Source organism: Diceros bicornis, chromosome 13, assembly GCF_020826845.1.
Source record: "Diceros bicornis minor isolate mBicDic1 chromosome 13, mDicBic1.mat.cur, whole genome shotgun sequence".
Classification (NCBI taxonomy): domain Eukaryota; kingdom Metazoa; phylum Chordata; class Mammalia; order Perissodactyla; family Rhinocerotidae; genus Diceros; species Diceros bicornis.
Genome location: NC_080752.1, coordinates 45,503,197 through 45,523,815, shown reverse-complemented (window position 1 = coordinate 45,523,815; position 20,619 = coordinate 45,503,197).

The window sequence follows — 20,619 nt, the reverse complement described above, 5'->3', positions numbered from 1 at the left end:
TGAGCACCCAGGGCTAAACGTCCCTGTTAGAATGGACTCTTCCCTCCCCTATCCCCACATTCCTCCATCCCCAAGTCCAAGAGCTGTTTTTACAGCATGTCTTTCCAGTATCTTCTTCCCTGTTCCCTCTGCTCCATCCTGCTCCCAGGCCCTGCTCATCCCCCACCTGCATTATTGCAACAGCTTCCTCCAAGGCCTCTGGTTTCCGCCACCTCCAGTCTCTCTGCAGAAACACTTTTCTAAAACCCCCATGAGAGCAAGTCACAGCACTGCTCTGTCTCCCTCACTGATGCTCCATTTCCTGAAATGCAGGGATTCCAAAATGATCCCACTGGGGCACCCCTCAGATCGAGGGGGGTCTTCTGTGTTCCCAGGATGTGTAGAGGCAGAGGCTGAAGCAACCAGCCACTGGCATACTGGTTCTTTGAACTTCCCAATTTAATATTTCAAATCTATGCATATTTTAGCCTCTATGATTTATCCATGGTGTTTTTAATATGAAATAATAAGTACCTTCCCTGATCTTGGAGTAAAGATGACACCCTGGGAAGATGCCCCATGCCTGCTCCATGGCTCACCATTATGCATTCCCCAGTGAGACAAGGAGTTGGAGCATGAGACTGGGACATCTTCCTGGGGGTCAACTTTACTCCAAGGTCAAGAAAAAATGCCCCTTATTTCATATTAAACACTCACGAATATGTTGTGCTGAGAATTCGCCAGGGCTGCCCAAGCCCCAGGCTTCTCTGAACAGGCCCCTGACCAACTTCCCCATGTCACCATCCACAACTTGACCCCTTTGCTCCAGCCGCACCCTCAGATCTCAAATACAACATATGTATACACAACATACACACTGTGTGCACACACCCACACCACACACACTTCCCCCGCACCACAGTTGGAACAACCCTACCCCAGTCACCATTCATCACCATTCCCCAGACAGAGCGTAAACATCCATGCAGTCCCCTTGAGTTGGAGGAAGGGAACTCGCATTTACTGAGTACCTACTATGTGCCAGACACAGTACTAAGCCCTTCATAGGTGCTCTCTCTCTTAAGCTTTTCACCAACCTTTTAAAGTTTATTCTACAGATAATAACGCTGCATCCCAGTTGTGGGTTGCTGCCTGTGTGTCCCAGGGCTCTTTCCTTGCCCCATCCCCATTTTTCTGCCAAAAAGAAATTATCAAAGGAGCAGAACCTTCTAATTATGATTTAGACTAATGGAACGAGCGGCCTATGACATGGTGATTGTCTCACTGCTGGAGGAGGCATGTCTAGGGCTCAGCTGGATGGGGAGGGGAGGCCCGGGCAACTTCTGTGGCTTCTGGTGCCCGGGGAGCACCTGAGAACCTCCTGCCAGTGTGTTCTTTCCTCCCTAGCTGGAATGTTAATTGGGCCCAGCAGAGCATCTCTCACATCTCTCCCCCTCGATCAAGATGGTGCTGTGCTCCGCTAACCTTAAACAAAAGCTGCTTTTTCATGTAAAAATCTTCTCTTCTAGGCAATCAGGTCTCTTTGAAACCTAAATTCCCACTTGGGAATGGACAGAAAAGACAGGCAAAGGCTGTTTTTGAGTTTCAGCAGAGGCAGTTCTCAGGTGGAGGCCCCCACGGGAGTCGCCTCCTCCCTCCCCCTGTCTCTTCCTCCCAGGCCCTCCTGCAGAGAGGATGTGGGGGAGGGAGAAAGCCCGCTGGCAGATCAGACAGGTGTAGTGTGAATCCCAGCTTTCCTCTCACCAGGGGATCCAGGCAGATTTCTTCCCTCTCTGAGCCTCAGTTCCCCCATCTGTAAAATGGGATGGTGAGAGTCCCTGTCATTTGTGGGTCACTGTGAGGATGGAGGAGATAAGACGTTCAGGAGGCCAGGCTAAGCTCTGGGCACATCCAGCATACTGTCATCATTGTTACTATTCTCGTTAGTGTCTGATACCCTAGACTTTCCAAGCTGGACTTTGGACACTGGTCCCCAGATGACAGTTGGGGTCTGATTGCTGCTTCAGAATCACCTGTGGGGCTTTCTGACACTCATATCCTTGAGCCCCACCCCAGGAGAATCTGATTCCTTGCTTTGGGATGGGTCCAGGGAATCTGCATTTTAACAAGACCCCAGGGAGATTCTGAGACTTAGCCGAGGTTGGCCACCTTGACCGAGGCCCAGGGGTCTGTAAGTCTCACTCTCAGCAGGTGCAGGCTTGGTTCCTGCCCTGTGGGTGCCCAAGGACCAGCTCTGGGCAGGCCTCCCCTCCCCGTGGGGCCTCCCCTGCCTCCAGCCTTCCTCTGAGGTCTGGTCTGAGCTTGAAGGAGATACCAACCACAGCCCATCCAGCCTTGTTGGTCCCCTGACCTGGGCCTCTCTCCTCAGCCCCCAGGCTTTGGTGGTGGAAAGAGTATGAGCTCTGGAGTCAGGCTGACCTGGGTTTGGATCCTGCCCTACCATTAACCAGCTTATGAGGCAGTTTTCCTCCATGGTTAGTGCACCAGCTCTGACATCAGATAGCCTGTTGATTCCTGGCTCTGCCATTGACAAGCTCTGTGACCTTGGGCAAGTTGCTTAACCTCTCTGTGCTGGTGTTTGCTCATCTGTAAAATGGGGATCATGATGGTCCCTCCCTCATTAGGTGGTTGTGAGGACTGAGTTAACACATGCAAATCATACTTGGAAGAGAGTCTGGCCTGAGGTAAGTGCTCAGTGAGACTCAGACGGGTTCATAATCAGCTGTGTAACCTCAGGACCTCACCTAAGTATCATGAACCTCTGTTTCCTCATCTGCACAATGGCGAGAACACTCCCCAGCTTTGGAGACTGGTGTGAGGATGGATGAGACAAGGTGTGCAGAGTACCTGACCTCCTGGCTCCTGCCCATTAAGTGCGAGTTTCCTCTCCATCACTCCTTCTATGCTGAGGACTCCATGTCCACCTGCCACTCACATCCAGTCGTCTCTACTTTGTGCTTGGCTATAATAACATAATCTTCCTGGAGGGTTAGCAGAGGCCCATGTGAGCAAACGCTTGCAAAATGCCTAGTGCACGGCTGGGCACCTAGAAAGCACTCAGAGATGGAGTTTCTTCTCATCAGCTGGGATGAGGCTCCGCCCTCAGGAGGTGCAGGGACAGGGAGGAAATCCAGCTGCTGGTGCCAGCTGTGCCCTGACTGGGAGTGTGGTTTGGGGCTTGTCCCTTCTCCACTAAGCCTCAGTTTCCCCATCCTTAAAATGGGGCTTGAGCTGGGATGGAAGGCCCATCCAGCTCTGACTCTCAACACAGTGCTCTACTGATCACCCCCAGGCCGTCCCTTTCTTGACTTGTCTGTCTCCTATCTCCCCACCCCTGCTTTAGCCCAAACTGAGGAGGTCATTGGGGTCCTCTGGCCCACACTGGGAGTGAGTCTGTCCTGTCTCCAAAAGCATCCATGCAGGTTTCCGGGACAGCCAGGTAAATCCTCATCGCCATGGAAACCCTCACCACTCTCCAGGTAGTTACGTCAGCCTGAATCCAGTTCATTGCTTTGACTAGCCATGGGTAGGGGCTTCTAGAATGCCTCAGTGGAGGTGCAGAGATGGGAAAATCACGCTCCAAGGGGTCTAGTTGAGAGTAAAGGGGGAAGGAAATCCACTATGCTTTGCTCAATAGCATGGGCTCTGTATGTTGTTATGAGTAATTCTATTTCACAGATGAGGAAAAAGAGGCTCAGAGAGGTTGAGTCCTTTGCCTGAGAGCACACAGCCAGTAAGGGACGGAGGCAGGATACAAACCCACCACCCACAGTTCCTCTTCCTTGAAAGCTGCTCTGGGATTTGGCGATGGAAGGCCCACAACCTGCTCTTTGGAGATTGGGGTCCCTGATTTTCCTTCCTCCGTGGGACAGGTGACTGAGTGAACACCCTACAGCTAGAAAGAAAGCAGAGCCCTCCCTGACACACCATCTTCTCCTGAAACTTTGGGGCTGCTGGGTTGGGACAGTCCCTCTAGACACTCAATCCAGTCCCAGACTGGGCTCCACGCAGAAGAACAGCACTCCCAGAACCAAGCTGACCAAGATCTCCAGGCCCAGTCCCGTCGGGAAGCCATGCTGATCGGCTTCCCTACCGCCTGGCTTTCTCTGGGCTCAGCCTCCTCTGAGAGCCCCTGCCCTGCTGGGTTATTGTGACAATTAAGATAAACGTAAAATAAATGTCCATTACTCCCTCTCTGCCTAACATCTTTCAATAACCTATAATTGCTTTCCTTCATGGCCCTGATCACACGTGGGCCATTATATATTTTTGTGTGACTCCCTGTTTATTGTTTGCCTTCCCCACTGCCCACAGTAAGCCCCTTTGCTGCTGATATGAGAGAGTGGAGAAATGAAGGAATGAGTGATGGAATGTCTCACGAGGGCTCTTCCTAACCATATAACCCTCCCAAGGCCCCTGTACCACCCCAGGCTCTCACCTCTGCACTCCACCTGCCTCCTGCCTGCCCTCAAGAGAGGAACCTGAGCCCTAGAAAGGGTGGAGATGGGCCTGAGATGGCCAGCCCTGGCCTCAGGCGCCTGAACCACCTCCAGTGGATCCCTCCACCTCTGCCTTCTCTGCTCCTGCCTGTGAACACAGACAAGTATCAAAGCACTCTTTGATGCAGCCCACGCCACCCTGGAGGGCAGAGCTGTTTTAAAGGGATAAACCTGGGCTGACCCCCATTGATTTATTTCACTCTTTGAGTCTTGTCCCCCGGCATGGGCTCCTCGTCATTGCCCACAACGAGCAGACTGAGGAGAAAGTCCCAGAGCTTGACCCCCCAGGTCAGCTGCAGCTGGAAAGCAAATGGTTGAGCTTTTGGGTGATTTTTCTCACCCCACATTCTAATTGTGGAGGCTGCGACAGCACTAGAGGTTCTGTGTGAGCTGAGCCCTCCGCTGCACCGCCTGCATGCTAAGTCTCTTCCTGTGAAATCTCCTCCTGCTGCTCTCACCTGGGACTGGGGTCTCCAGGAGGCTCTCAGGGTGCAGTGAGGAACAGCAGCCGGTCCCCATCGGCATCGCATGGCCCTGACCCTGGAAGGTTAGAGCAGGAAAGTGCAGCTCCCACACCGGCTGGTCAACAGTCCATTGACACCTGCTCTGTGCCAGCCTGTCCTGGGCTCTGGGGCTGCTGGGACGTCCCCCCTACCCTTGGGGAGCTCAGTCTGCAGGCTGGTGGATGAATCACAAACGGAGGCCCAGAGAGAGGGTGTGACTCCACGGGGCCCCACAGTCAGGCAGCGGGCTGGGCTAGGATGGAACCCCGGACCCCTGACACCCGGGCTGCCGGACCAGGACGTGTCATCCAGGTGCCGGGCCAGGGTTAGGGGTCGGGGGACGTTTTCTGGGGAAGGATCTCGACTCATAAGAACTGTACATGGAGACGGAATCAAAGGGAAAGGGCCTTGGCCAACCCCACCCCGCCCCAGTCCAGGCCCCGCTGGCTGCTCCTTTCCAGCTCTCCCCGAGTCCGTCCTCCAGAGACGCCCTGACCAGTTGGGAACTTTTCACTAGAAGGTGACAACAAACGGGCTAAACAAACGCGGGGATCTGCGGGCTCGGCTGACTGAGCCGCAGAGGCGGGTCCAGCCAGGCCCCACGTCTCTAGCATCCTCTCCTCTCCGCCCTCCCCCTGTGCTGCCTCCACCCCCCGCCCCACACCCCATCCACGGAGCCAGAGGAAAAGCGCGGCGCCTTCTGGGAGCTCCCTCGGAGGGGAGGGGAGGAGCCTCGTTCCCAGAAACCCTGAGAAACGCCTCTCCTTTCATTGGCGGAGCTGGGTCATGTGCCCTCCCCTGAACCAATCACCTACCAGCAGGATGGGGTGGTTGACTGCTTGAGCCAATCAGGACCTGGAGCTGAAGGTGGGTCATTCAGACCACGTGACTGAGAGGGGACAGGGCAGGTCCCCGGAGGAGGGTCTGCTGGGCCTGGTGGGAGGAGGTGAGGTGGCAGCTGGGGAGGCAGCAAAGGGCTAAGACAGAGGCCACCACCTGGGACGATTAATAACATCCAGTCAATGAGAAGTCGCCCCTGCCGCTCTGTCCCGCCTCCCATGTCAGCCTTATGCCCCAGCCTGCTGAGGGTCATGTAGCCCCCTGTCCCCCACCACGCTGGCTCATGACTCAGTTCGTTTGCTCTGGCTCTGCCCCCCAACTGAGATTCTCTATTCCTTCCCCTCCCGCCCCCTCTTTTATCCTTTGGATCTAAGCTCAATCTTCACCTGTTGCAGCTGTGCAATGAGTCACCTCTGCTAGGAGCCCCCGCAGAACCTCGCTCCCACCACCATCATTTGTTGCGCCATTGTAGTCAGGTTCCTATTGTCCCCCCACCCTGGCCTCCATGCACACTGAGCTGGCCAGTTGTTTGAAGATATGGACCTGGACAAATCTTAATTAATCTCTCTATTCCCAGCCTCTAGGTACTGCCTGGTTTAGAGCAAGAAGTCAATAAATATTTGTTGAATTAATGAAAATAAGTCAGTGTTGAAGATGTGACCTCTGTGAAGTTGTTTGTATTTTAACAAAGGACAAAGCCTCAAGCCATAGGGATGAAGCTCCAGTGTAGAATTTCAGGCCCCAGTAAACCGGGCACAGAAGCTTCCTCTATTGTTTAGTGCCTGGGGGAGGAAGTGGCGACCTGGCAGTTGGAATTTTCTAACAGTGGCTTTCCAGTACAAAAACAATCACATGGTCTCCTGAAAAATATGAAAGTGTCATGGGAACAGATGTGTTTCCCCTTTGACTTTCGGGTAGGAGGAAACTTCTCTCTAGTCTTGTCAGGTTTCCCAGCGCTGGTTCTGGTTGAGTTCCTACCACCCCAGCTCTGGTCCCTACCCCCGGAGGCAGTGCCCTGGCTGACCTTCCCACCATCTCAGCTCTTCTGCTCCACAGCTGCTGAGCCCTACCCATCTGCGCAGCTCTGCATGGCAGAGGAGACCCTAAGTTAGTGGGGAGTTTCACGGCTCAGACATTTCCACGTGAAGCCCACTGGCCTGGCTGCTTCTCTCGAGCTGACCTTGGCCTGTCCTGATCACTGGACCGCTCTCTGGTCCCCCAGCTGAACCACCCCCGTGCCTCAGCTCTACCCACTGACAGCCTCTGTGCCCTCAAGCCTGTCCCCTCCAGCCCACTCTCCGCTCTGCCTCAGAGCGATCCTCTGCAGCACACAGCTGACTGGGTCCCTTCCTGCTGGAAACCCTTCACAGGCTCCATGGTTCTCAGGTCAAGGTCCCAACTCCTTGGCTCTGCGCCAGCCATGCAGAGGCACAGACATTAGCCAGGTGCACACCAGGCAAGCGCTGCCTCTGCTTTTGCGCCTGCCCTTCCCTCTGCCTGGATGCCCTTCCCCCCCGTCGGCCTGGCGAGCTCTTACTCCTCAAGACCCAGCCCCAACATCCCTTCTCTGTGAAGCCCTCTGTACTGACCGTATTTCTGCCTCCATCCACAGCCCCTCATTACAGACCTCTGGTTTGTCTCCCCCACTAAACCATGAGCAGCTCTAGGTCAGAAGCCAAGTCTGATTCTCCGTGTCCCCAGCTTCTGGTGGCAGAAAGGTGTCAGTGTGTGTCTGTGGAGGGAATGGAAGAGGGAATGGACTTACTACTGTTAGGATAGTGACTATTGTGTCTTATTTCTGGAGCGTACGCTGTGTGCCAGGCACGGCGCTGGGCAATTTGCCTGTATGTGTCCACCGTAACTCCACACCCAATTCTCAGTCTGGCCTGATTGTTAGGTCCATTTTACAGAGGAGGCACATGGGGCTCAGAGAGGTCAAGGATCCAGTCCAAGGTCACATGTGAGGGAGTGAAAGGGCTAGAATTTGAACTCAGGGATGTCTGGCTCCAACTTCTTCATTTACTGAGGACCTACTATGTGCCAGGTGCTGTCCTGTGGTCTGGGGATAGAGCAGGGAACAGAACAGGCCGAGTCCCTGTTCTTGTGGAGCTCCTGCTGTGTTGGGGGGGGGGACAGTAAACAGACACATATATAGATAACGTCAGGGCTGATACGGGCTGTACAGAACAACAAAGCAGGGTCGGGGCAGAGGGTGATGGGCTGGGGTAGGTGATACTTTAGGGGGCACCTGAGCAGAGACCTGAGTGAAGTGAAGGGACAGCCTGGTGACAGCCGAGGAAAGCATTTTCCTGGTAGAGGGAATAGTAAGTGCAAAGGCCCTGAGGCTGGAATGGACTTAGCTTGTTTGAAGAACAGTAGGAGGTCACTGTGGCTGGAGCTTGGTGACTGGGGGAGTAGGGACAGGGCAAGCTCAGGGGGTGGCCTTGGGGCAGATGAGGAAGAGGCTGGTGCGTCATGCACATGGATTTGGATTTTCCTCTGAGTGATCCCAGAAGCCGTGGAAAGCTGGGAGCTAAGGGGGATGCGTTGTGCTTGCCGTGTTCAGAGGTTCCCTCTGGCCTCTGGGAGGAGCTTGGTTGGGGAGGGTGGGGCTGAGTGGATGCTGGAGGCTGATGGGAGCCTGGACTTAGTGGTTTCTGCCCACAGGCCCCAGACCTCACCTCCTCCAGGTCTGGGGACCTACCTAGTTCTGTTGACCCACCTCCCAGGATTCAGCTCCTGCTCCTGAGCCCATCCTGTGGCCAGGCTTCTATACTCTCCCCACCCACGAGCAACTCCCTTGAGTCTTTCATCCCCCGTCTTCTCACTGCCCAGTCCCGAGCTCTCCCTTCCTGGCCACAGGTCACGGGCGCCTGAGGCTGTCCCTAATGCCTGGCTTTCTGGAGCCTCTTATTTGTCTCTTGCCCTGAGAACCCTCATGTCTGGCAGCCAGATCTATCCCCAACCTCTGCCCCAGCCCAGTGGGGGTGAACTGGCCCCCAAGCCTGTGAGGGGTGGAAAGAATCAAAGGGACCTGGGTTTGAATCTTGGCTCTGCCACAAACTTGCTGTGTGACGTTAGTCAAGCATCTAGACCTCTCTGGGCAGCAGTTTGCTCGTCTGTAACATGGAGATGATAATACCTCCGCCAGGGGTGTCCTGAGGCTGCAACATCACATGTGAGGACACAGGCAGCTCCCGGATGCAGAGGCCTCACTGTCACCTCAGTTCCCGGTCTCCCACCCTCCTTCCTTGGAGATGCGAGGGTGAGGCCCCTCCCCTAAGATCACATAGGAGGTCAGGGGTCCAGGGCTGTCACTGTCTCCATGTTCTAGCCACAACATACCGCCCTGTGCCTCAGTTTCCTCGTCCATAAAATGGGGATAATCGTGCCCACCTCAAGTTGACGGTGTGGGACCACAGCACACTGTGGCCATCTGTGAGCGTGGCTCTTGTGTGGCCTGCTCCCCTGCCCCGCATCTCCCTCAGTCCCTGAACATCCTGGAGAACTTAGGGCTCAAAGTGACGGACACTTTCCTCCCCTCTAAGTGTCGAGTTCAACACCCACATTTTGCATGCAGGGAAACTGAGGCCCAGGACACGGAAGGACCAGCCCAAGGCCACACGTGGAGTAGGGGCAGAAGTGGGACTGGCCGTCCCGCCCCCCCTTCAGTTACCTCCCTTGGGGCAGCTGGTGCTGGCAAAGATCTGCCGAGAGGAAGGATGCGAGGATGGGGATGATCGTAATGATTGTTTCTGTTCTCTCTGTGCAGAAATGACAGCGGATCCTGCCAAGAGCCAGGTGGGAGGAGAGGAGCTCAAGTGTGGGGGGCTCGGGTGGCTGCGCCCCAGGAGGGGAGAGGGATTGTCCCCATACAGTGTCTCGCTGCCTCCCCCTGATGCTCTTCTCTTTTGCTGGCTTATTAAGCATCTTCTACTCAGTCCTGGGCTCCACACATGGTTGCGGCCTTGGTCCCTCTGAACCCTCTGCCGGGCCAGGGAAGGTTCCAGATTCCAGCACCACGTTACCATTTACTGAGCATGAAATGAAGGTCCTGTGGAGACTGCCCCGGGGCAGCTCTGGGTCCACGCTGTGGGTGGTCTGGGCTGAGGCGCCTGGATGGGCAGATCCGTTGCCAGGCCAAACCTCCACATCCGTCCCCAGACGTACGCTTGCCTGGCTATTCCCTCTGCCTCCTCTATTCTCCGCCAGCTTTGCTCCCCACCCCCCAGTCCTCGTAATAGAGGTGAACCTACCCTCCTGCATTCTCTCCACTCTCGCTTCCCGTGATTCCGCATCCCCTACAGTTCGGCCACCATCTCACAAAGATAATGTTCTCCTTGGAGGGCAGGAGGAGGGGTGGAGCTAAGGGGCAGAGATGACGTCCCCCTGGGGGCGGAGTGGAGGGGGTGGCTGTGGAGACCTGCGTGATCACAAGCCTGACCAGTCACAGCAGGTTCCCAGTCAAGGCCAAGATCAAGGTCCCTCCAGCCGCAAGATGCTGTGATTCTGTGGATTTTGAAATGTAGATCTTAGTGTTCCCCGACGGACCAGGGACGGGGAGCTGGAAGCATCTGTCATGTCGTGGATCAGGGAGGGGGAGCTGGGACTGAGAGAGCCTGGACACGTAGGAGGGGCCTCCCCTGCCCAGGCTACTCTGTGCCAAGGCCTGTGCTGGACACGAAGGCTAGGGGTGGAGACAGGAGTGACAAAGACCTCACCCCGCTGACCTAGATCCCCCACCCCCAGCTTCTGACTCTGCTCTTGGCACACGCCCTTGACTTTCTGCTGACCTCTGAAGGGGTCATAGTCTGGGAGCCAGAGGATGGAGACACATATGCTGACCTTATGACCTGAAGCAGGTGCCTTCCCCTCTCTGAGCCTCTGTGTCATCACCTGGTTGTGAGGAATCAGTGAGACAGCGTGGGAAGAGGATGGAGCCCCATAAACCCAGCTAGAAGTCTCCTGCCACCTCCCCCAGCCACACCTCCTTACAGGGTCCTGCTTTTCCCCAGAAGACATCATTGAATGCTGGCCACAGGCTGGTCCCACAGGGCACAGCATGGGGGTGGCAGGGTGAGGATTCCTTGGCTCATGGGTGACAATGTCAGGCTGTCACTGCCTGACCTTGGCTTCTTCCCCACTGATCCTAGAGCTGAGCATGTTGTCTGCACACACTAGATGCTTCAGGCCGTCCTGGACATTGGGGGGACCCAGGACAGGAGCACAGTCGGATGCCCATATACCATATGACTATCTAAAATTTATAACACGTTGTTAAATAACGTATATCCTGCCCTGTTACCTTGATAAATATAATTTTATAACTACCTGGGAAGCCATATTTGATTTCAAAGCTTCAAACACTTCAAAGTCCCTCACCAGGACGTGCAGATGCGGGGAGAACCAGCCCTTGGCCCTTGGCTTCTCCTCGTCTTCCCATCCCAGATCCACCCAGCACCACGAGGGGCCTCACACACGCATGTGGACACGTCCAAGTACCTGCCACCTCTGCCAGCAGCTGTCCCTCGGGCCTGGGTGCTCACATGGGCACCCATTCCATGCTCAGGAGCACGAACCAGGGAAGAGGCCCCCTGGGCACGGGATGTGGTCTCTGGGCCATTTGGGCAGGGAATTGCGGGGTCCCAGGTACCCGAGCTGTGGCCTGGAATGGTGGAGCTCAGACCCTGGACGGCACAGCTCTTTGGCTGTGCAGAAGGAGGAGGGCAGGGCAGGGTCCTCTAAAGTGCAGGGCCCAGGGCAGGGGCCTCTTGCCCGGATCTGAGGATGGTGTGAAATGCAGCCCTGTTCCACTCGCCAGGCCGTCTGCCCGGTTCTGCCGTGGGAGGGATCCCAGAGGCTGGAGCAAGCCATCAGGGAGAGCGGGACTCGCAGACCCCATGCCAAAGCTGCGGACAAAGGTCCAGGGTCAGGGCCAGACTGAAGGCCCAGAGCCCCAAGGAACAGGGTGACCAACTCATCTTGGTTGCTGAGGACTTTCCCAGTTTTAGCACTGAAAGTGCCATGTGCCAGGAACACCCACAGTCCTGGGCAATTGAAGACAGTTGGTCACCAGACAAAGGACACAGTTGGCCAGAGAAGGGGTCTAGGGTCAAGCAGGTGGGGAATTGGGGAGGAGCATCCAGAACCGAGGCATCCGTCAGCCTCCCACCTGTACAGGTGAGTGGGTTGAGGTGGGAGTCTCCCTGACTACCTTTCAGGGCCAGGGCAGGGCCGACAGACCCAGCCAGCCCCACACCACCTCCTCAAGGGTCACAGCCTGCAGCAGAGGCGTGAACACCGGTTAGGAGCAGGTGCCTGCAGGCAGATCGACCATTCATTCAAAGCAAAACCATCCAACCCGCCCTGGAATGACCCCATGGCTTATACACCCACACTTAGGCTGCAAATAAATGCATTTTAAAGAGCCGTATCTTCTCAGGAGTTCATGACTTTTCTAGATTCATCTCTTTTAATGGATCTTCCACAAGAATGAACGAGAGATACTCTCATTTAAAAGAAAAGAAAGAGGAAAAGATTATCAGCCAGAAGAGAGGAAATTCTGCTTTTAACATAATGTGGCTTAAAAGGAAGAGCTGGAGCGTTTTGCCACAGAGCCGGCAATGAGCCTCTTCCCACTACTTGTTCATGAAAGCAGGAGGAGAGAACGCGGAGACACAGGTGTCCCGTCATTAACCAGGGGGAACAGGATATGCTTGCAGCGAGATGCTCAAGATGGATGGGACAGCTCTCGTGAGCACGGAGAATCCGTCTCCACAGACCGAGTTCAGGCCAGACCCCCATCAAAGCTGGACAGAGAGACACGGCATGGCAGGGCACCAGGAGAGGGACAGCCAAGGACCCCACGTGGGATTCTGGAGAGGACACCCACCCAGATCGAATGACAGTTGTGGGAATAACAACGCTCCTGTGAGTGCAGGGCTTCCCCTTCTAGGAGGCCCCTGCAGACCCCTGTCTTGGGTGACGCCCGCTGCCTCGATCCAGTGCGTCTTCTGCGCCAGGTGCTTTACATGGACCATCTAACTGAGTCATCAGCTCGACTGACTTGGAGGGAGGTGCTGTTATTATCCCCATTTTGCAGACGAGGAAACTGAGGCTCAGGGAAGGGGAGGGGCTTGCCCAGGGTCACACAGCCAGGAGGCAGTGGAGCAGGACACAAGTCCCAGAGTGTGACTGCAGAGCCCATGTCCCTGGGCTGGGGTGTCTGGGCTGGCGGTGGACGACGGGGGAGCCCCGTCTATTGGGGACCTTCCATCTGCCAGGCTCTGGGCTGGGCGTGCTGCATATTTCAGGGTCTGTTACTCCCCGCAGCAGTCCTGGGAGAGGGTGTTGCTGTCCTCATTCCCAGTGCAGAGCAGTGAGGTAACTGCCCCCCGGGGTCACAGAGATGTGCATGTGGTGCAGGGGCCAGTCTGCTCGCTCCTCAGCCAAGCGCTCGTCCCGGCAGGAGAGTGGTCCCTGGGGGCAGCACCCACCAGGCAGGCACCCTGCACCCTCTCCCTCCGGTGACCTGCCCAGCCGTGGGTACCACCTTGCTCCTTTGCTGCTGCCCAGCCCTCCTCCCAGGCTGGCTCTGCCCCACAGCCGCTTGCTGATGCCGCCCACTGTGGCTGCAGTGTCACCGCCTGGTCTGAGGGGGCCCTGCTGCGGGGCTGATGGGAGAAGGGCCAGCACATCCCTTCCAGGCAGTGCGAGCCTTTAACAGGGGCCTCTCAGAGCTGGCACCCCCTCCAGGAGTGTCCAGACACAGCCTCTTAACAGAGAGACCTCGGCTGTGATATCAGAGGTGTGATGTCCCGGTGGGATGGGGGGTGGCAGAGAAAGAGTCTTTCCTCTGGGATGGGGGCCCCTGACTTTCTGGGTGAGCCTGGACAGGGCACGTCCCGCTCTAGACCTCGGGATCTCTGACCCGAAGGTTATGGGGCTGGGTTACATGCAGGAGCCTTCCTAGCCCCAATTCTCTATCAATCCCTGTCTTTTGACAAGGGTTCCATTTCATTTCCACAATCCAGGATGGCCATGACCCCTGGGGGGTCAGGGAGCCCAGGACTCTGCTCGAGAGAGGCCTGAGATCCAGGCTCCCGTGACTTTGAGCTGCCAGCACTCCGCCCGCCCCCCAGCCCCCCTCAGGCAGCACTACATCCTATCCCCCCTTTGCAGTCTTACTCCTGAGTCTTTCGTCTAAACCACCTGTACCCATGGGCGCCACCACCCCTTCTCCGTGGAGCTTCGGAGCCTGAGCCTATGATGTGCTCTTCGGCTCACAGCCTTGCTTCATCTCTTGAACCTGAGCCTGGCCTATCCTTCCCAGCTCCAACGCCCCTCCCGACACTGGCTGTGACTCAGCTCTCCCCCTCCACTTGGTCCTAGACCCCAGACCTCGAGAGCCCTCACACCAACCGTCACCCCAGCCCCGGGCACAGGCACCACAGGAAGACTGGGTTCTCACTTCAGACTACACAACAAAGGAAATGAACACCCAGAGTCTGCCCTGGAAGGCCCAGCCTCCGAGTCTCGGCAACTGTGGGGGTTTGTTCCCTTCCCCCCCATCAGCGGGCAGGGCACCTGCTGGGGCTCCTTCGTTCCACGTGAAGGGAAGCCGGGTCCCTGGCAGATGTGTTCAGGCTTCGGTTGCATTTAAATTGCCCTTCCACAGTCTGTCCCCTTTCACGGCCGGGGCTCCTGGCTCTCTGATGCCTCCTTTTGTGTTGTTGTAAATTGTTTTCAGTCCCAGCAAAGTGGCTCCCTGGCTTTGCATCAAGTCCAAACTCTCTGGCCCTGGAGGAACCGCTTTCCGCCTTCTTTCCCTCCCTCCCCGCCAGGCACCGAGTCCTCATCATCTGAGCCACAAAGGGAGGGGGAATGGCGCCTTGGAGGTGACAGAAAGGTCTCTCCCTATGGCCTTCAATGCCATTGCCCATGAACCAGCGCGGTGGGCCCACTGCCCACGGGCACTGATGAACACGCGCGCACATGCACCCGGGAAGGAGCCACGTGATCATCTCGGTAATGGCACTGATGGTGGTGGTGATCACGGAGCCCCTCCTGTGGGCGGGGCGCCGAGCTGGGTCTCTTCAGGCACTATCTCCCAGTCCTCACCGAAACTCTCTAGAGTGGGTGCTGTCACTGCCCCGTTCCTCAGATGACGACACTGAGGCTTAGAGAAGAAAGAAGTTCCCCCCAGCTCACCAGCTGGTAGGCAACGAGCACGTCACTCTCCTGCACATGTTGACACACCAGCCCGTGTGTACCAGGTCCCCACACCAGCGAGCTTTGCCCACGGCTCCAAGGACACACTTGTTGTCTCACTGATGACACAAATCCCCGTGTGTGCTGACAAAAAGCCTTCTTGTGCACAGGAGGCACATTCCCCTGTGTGTTCTAGCAACACCCTCCCCGTGAACACAGGTAGTCCCGGTCCCCAGGTGTTCGGATCCAGCTTTTGGATTGAGCGACGGACCCACACGCAAGTACACCCAGTAACTCCTCCTGTGCCCCCTCCACGCCCAAGGGGCTGTCTGGTGAAACAATCATTAACGAAGAACATGTTACCTGAGTGCCCCTCACCCCCACCATGGTGACCACGGGCACCAGAAGACCCTCCTCCTCCTCCCCTTGATCTCATGTGCCCACTTACGAACCCCCTTACCCCCAACCCGAGAGGCCAGCCCTCCTCAGCGACAGAGGAAGAAAATAGACTAGATCATTCTGACTTAATCAGCTCCAGCGTGGGGAAGGCAGTTGTGATGGAAGGAGCCAAGGTTCTGGGATAAGAATTGTATGCTCCCAGTGCTTCATCACCCTCGGTTACTGTCTTATCTCTATTTATTCTGGCAAATTAAATTAGCACTGTCTTTCCAATCTTGTTGCCCAGGAGGAATTAAACAGCAGTGGCAAAGGGAGAACCGGCCATAGCGAGGGTGTTTGCTATGCTTTCAACCTCAGCTCCCTACATCCAAAGGCCCACTGCCCCGGAAATGCCAGGAAGGCAGGCCCCCTGGGGTACTTGGGGTTGGACCTTTCCTGCTTCTTTTTTTTCTTTAATCCCAGAAGAGGAGGGGAGTCAGCGACTCTCCTCCAATTCCGCCTACTCAGCTGCAGGAGCATCCATGAGAGGTGGGCACGGTTGTTCCCATTTCACAGAGGTGGACGCTGAGGCTTAGAGAGGCCAGGGGATTCCCCACAGTCCCGCAGCCAGTCAGGGGCATCTGAGCCGGGGCTGCCTGCCTCCCACGTGGGGGCTCCCTGGGGCGGATGGTGGGCGCCCGGCAGAGGCTTGCTGAGGGGTGTGGGTTGTGCCCACCTCCAGCCCCTGTGGCTCAGAATCAGCAGGCAGAACTGAGCGGCTCTGAGGCCTGGGCTGGTGAGCAAATGGTGGGCAGGTCTCTCTCGTTCCACCAGTGCGTCTGGCTCAAGACGGAGAAGAAACACCTGCTCAATGCAGATGGAGTCCCACGCGCCTCTGTTGTTGGGGTCGCGCGGGGGACGGCCGAGTGCGTCTGGGCGGCTGGACCTGGGAGCATTAACTTCTCCGCTCAGGCTCTTGAGAGCCACGTCAGGGGGTGGAGGAGGAAAGAGGGTGCGGCGGGGGAGGGGGTGTGAGCTCTGAGCTGCGGGGCTGCCAGCTCCTGCCTCTCTCAGCCCCCCATCTCCAGTTCCCTCTCATGGCCTCTCCCTCTCTCTCTCTGTGTATCAGTCTCTCTCTGTCTTCTTTTGTGTCTTGCTCTCTGTGCCCTTTTTTCTTCTATGCCGCACATTCCATTTTTCCTCTCCGCCTGTCTGAATCGCATCTCTCTCTCCATCTCTGTCTGGTGTGTGTTGGGGCAGCGGTGGGGGCGGGGGGTGGGGTGCATTTCTCACTCTCTCTTTTCCTCTGCCACACTCTCATTTTTTATATTCTCTCCCAAAGGCTCTCTTTCTTCCTGTGTGTGTGTATGTGCTTCTGTGTCTTTCCGTCTTTTTATGTCTTTTTCTGCCTTTATCTCCCTCTATGTGTCTCTTTTTCTTTGTTTTTTAGGTTCCCTTTTTCTGTGTGAATCTCTTTCTTTTTTCTCTCCGCATTTTTCTCTCTGTGCTGGTTGCCCCCTCCTCCCTTCCATTTCTCCTTGTACTTGCTCCCTCTCTCCATGGGCTGGTCCCTCTCTCTACACCCCATATTTGGTGCTGATATCAACAGGGAAGCCTGGGAACCTCGAGTTCCAAGGGAGAATCAGTCACGGTTTGGGGCAGGCAGCTCTCAGCTGGTCCTCAGGGAAGGAACACCTCGCAAACCCAGGGGGGGACCGTGAGTCACCCGATGTAGTGGGAAAAATACCGGACGCAGAGCCAGAGAATCAAAGCACAAGTCCTGTCTCTTTCATTTCCTGTGTGACCTTGGGTAAGTCACTGAACCTTCCTGTGCAATTAATAAAATGCAGCTGTTGTAAAAATTAGATGAGATAATAATTATAAAATGGGAAGCCCAGTGCATAGTGTGTAGGGGGAGATGCCATAAACAGAGGATGAGCCAGGACTCCAAAGCTGCCTAGTATGGCCCAGGTCCCACAGGTGGACGCTGGACGGAGGAGCTGCTGGAGGTCATGACAGAGCCCAGAGGCTTCCTGGAGGCGGTGCAGAGACAGGCTGGAGGGTGGCAGACAGGGGTGCCATGGAGGGAGGGCAGCATGAGGTCAGTGCAGTACCCCCTTCCTCAGCCCAGCTAGGGGCCTCTCCCTCCCCCCACCCAGGTCCTCCCAGTGCCCTCCCCAGGAAGGCCACCCCAGGGCTCTGCAGAGGTAGAGAGACGTGGACCAGGCCTCTGGGCTGGCAGAGTGACCAAGCCCCTTGACTCCAACCTGTCGTCAAGGCTGGGGTTGCCATCCTGCCCCCGCCCAGCATGTGGGGCTGGGAGAGATGGCCCCGCCTCTCAGACAGACACGCTCACTCACTTCACAGGTATTGATCGGCCTGATATGCGCCAGGCTGGCAACGTGGCAGGGGAGCTCCATCTAGAGGGGATACGGGGGTGATGCAAACACCTGCAGGACACGTGGGCGACTGTACGCCGTGATGGAGGAGGATGCGGAACCTGAAGGGTAGGAAGGAGCTGACCTGCCCAAAGGGGGACGGGAGCCTCCAAGCAGGGGCACAGCTGGTGTGAACTCACTCTGACTGGAGATACAAGAGAAGGAAGACCTGGGACTGCTCCGGAAGAGGGGTGGGGCAGGGGGAGGATCCTACCCCGCCAGTGTGGGGCAGGGCCAAGAGGACTTTGAGGAATCAGAGCCGACTTCCTGGAGGAGGAGGCACTCAGGCTGGATCTTAAAGTTTAGATGGGATATGGAGATGTGGAGATAAGCATAAGGGCCTTCTCAGCCTAGGCAACAGTCTGAGCAAAGGGCTGGCGGTGGAGAACCTCAGTGAGGGGTCCTGGGGCCACGGTCACCTGGAGCCCTGGTCACCGGAAGGGAAATGGTGGGAGGCGTGGCTGCAAGAGCAGGCGGTGGCTGATGGGGCAGAGACAAAGCCTCGAATGCTGGGTGAAGACCCTGCAGTGGGAGCCCCCGAAGGTTTTGAAGCAGAGGAAGGTCAGCAGAGTACAAGACAGACGAGGATAGGGCGGGGTGGGGGAAGCCTCAGGCAGGGACCTGGGGAGGAGACAGTTTCATCAGGCAAGGACAGAGGGGAGCTGGGAGCCTGAACTAGGGTGGGCGTGGCTGAATGTGGAGGAGGGCAGACAATAACAATAATAGTAATTATTATTAATATTATTATAAATAATATTATCATCAGGCACCATACAGTAAGCACTTCATAAGTGCCAGGCACTTACAATACAGTTTTCTATTTAATCCTTACAACCACTCCATGGGATTGGTACAGATTTCGCCCCATTTTGCAGACATGTAACTGAGGCTCAAAGACGCCGAGGAAGGTGACGGGCCCAGCGTGCACACAAGACCCCCTTCGGGAGTGAGTGTCTTCCCCCAGCTGCTGGCAGTGCTGTGGAAAGCGGCTCTGGGTTGGAACCATTGTAGTGGGGGCCAGGCTGAAGGGAGCTGCCTGGCCTGAGGTTCCATCCACTCTCTGGGGCAGCATGTGCCCAGTGGTGGTCACCCCTTAGCTGGCCTTCGCCCCCTCTGGAGACTGTGCACCTGTGACCCTTCCTGTTCCCGGGTGATGGTGACCTATCCTGGCTGTTGGCCCTGGCCCCACCCGTGGACCCCTAGGCCGCCTGCCTGAGCTGGGGTCTGGGAGGATATTGGTAGGCCGGGAAGTGGGGGCCAACCTGGCCCCGCGGCTCTTGGGGACCCTTGAGGAGCAGAAAAAGAAGTGCTGCTTCCTGGACACTGGGGCACCGCCCAGGGAGGAGAGGCCTTGGACGAGACCAGCTCCTCGTTCTTCAGAGGAGGGGACAGGGCTGGGGTCGGGGTCACTGGGCCACAGCTGGTCAGAGCTGGAGGGAAGAGAACCGGGGTGGGGGGAGCCGAGCGTCTACCTCGGGGCAGGTGCCTCCCCACGGTGACTCTGTTCACCCCTGCACCCCTCGTGCAAGGTGAGCCTCACACCTCCTCTTCTCAGGGCTCAGGGTGGTGAAGGCCTGGCCCCGGGACAAGGCAGGTCTGGCAGGGCTGGGGCCTAAGCTTGGGTTCTGTCCCCTACACCCTGGCTTGAAGGGACTCTGATAACAGAGCATCCAGAACGCTGCAGTCAGCAGGCCCTGCTGTGGACCAGACTCTGTGACCTCGGTCAGATTGCTTGACCTCTCTGAACCTGTGAACCACGGATACTACCATGCACCTCTAGGCGTTGTTGTGAGAGTTAAATGAGTGACATCCTTACACAGCAGGCACTCGAGGGGCATCTGGGCCCCTGCTGGCCTCTGGGGCTCTCAGCTCCCTGCCCAGGCGCCTTTAGGGCTCCAACATGATTCCAGGTCTGACACCAACAACAGAGAAACTGAGAGTTTCTCTCTCAGAAAGCCCCATTTGAAGGTGGGGGTTGTGGGTGTATTTCTGGGTGCTGAGGGGAACACTGGAGGATGCTGAGCTGGCTCCTCCAAGCATCTCCCAGGAGACTGTGGGTGCAACTGAGACCCACTGGGGGCCACTGCAAAGTGCAGGCTCAGAAGACCCGGGCTGTCCTTCCTGCTCCTTCCCTCCTAGCTCCTGCCTCAGTTTCCCTCATCTGTATGGTGGGGGCATCAGTGGACCAAATGATTTCTGTACTCCTGCTACTACTGTAGTGTCAGCTAGAGGATCTGGCTCCGCTGGGCCTGCATCCCGCTGGGCTCTCCTCCCAGAGCACTGCCAACTGCCCCCTTGCAGAAGAGGCCTGAGGCCAAAGGGTTAAGGGGCTCGACAGGCAGTGGCAGAGGCCGGTGGGGTGACTCCAGAGTAGGCCCCGAAGCTGCCCCTGTCACCACCAGCCCCTCCCGTCAGAGGTGGGAACCCCTTTGTGGGCCCTAACAATGGCTGTCTCCCTCTGCCTGCACTCACGCTGCCGCGTAAGAGGCTGAGAGCTGAGCCTTTACTGAGTACAGACGTAGCAGGTGGGGGAGAAGGTACAGGGGCAGGAGGCGACCAACGGGAGGCTCTGAGATCAGCCTCCACGACACCGCCTCCCACACCCACAGGATCTCCCGCACCCCACCCCATCCTGCAAAGTAAGTGTCAGCAGAGCGCACTGCCATCCTGCCCACTGGCTCTGCTGGGGCTCCATTGGGCAAGCGCCATTACCCCTTGGCCTGCCTGGCCCTCCCCCTGCTCATCTCCCCC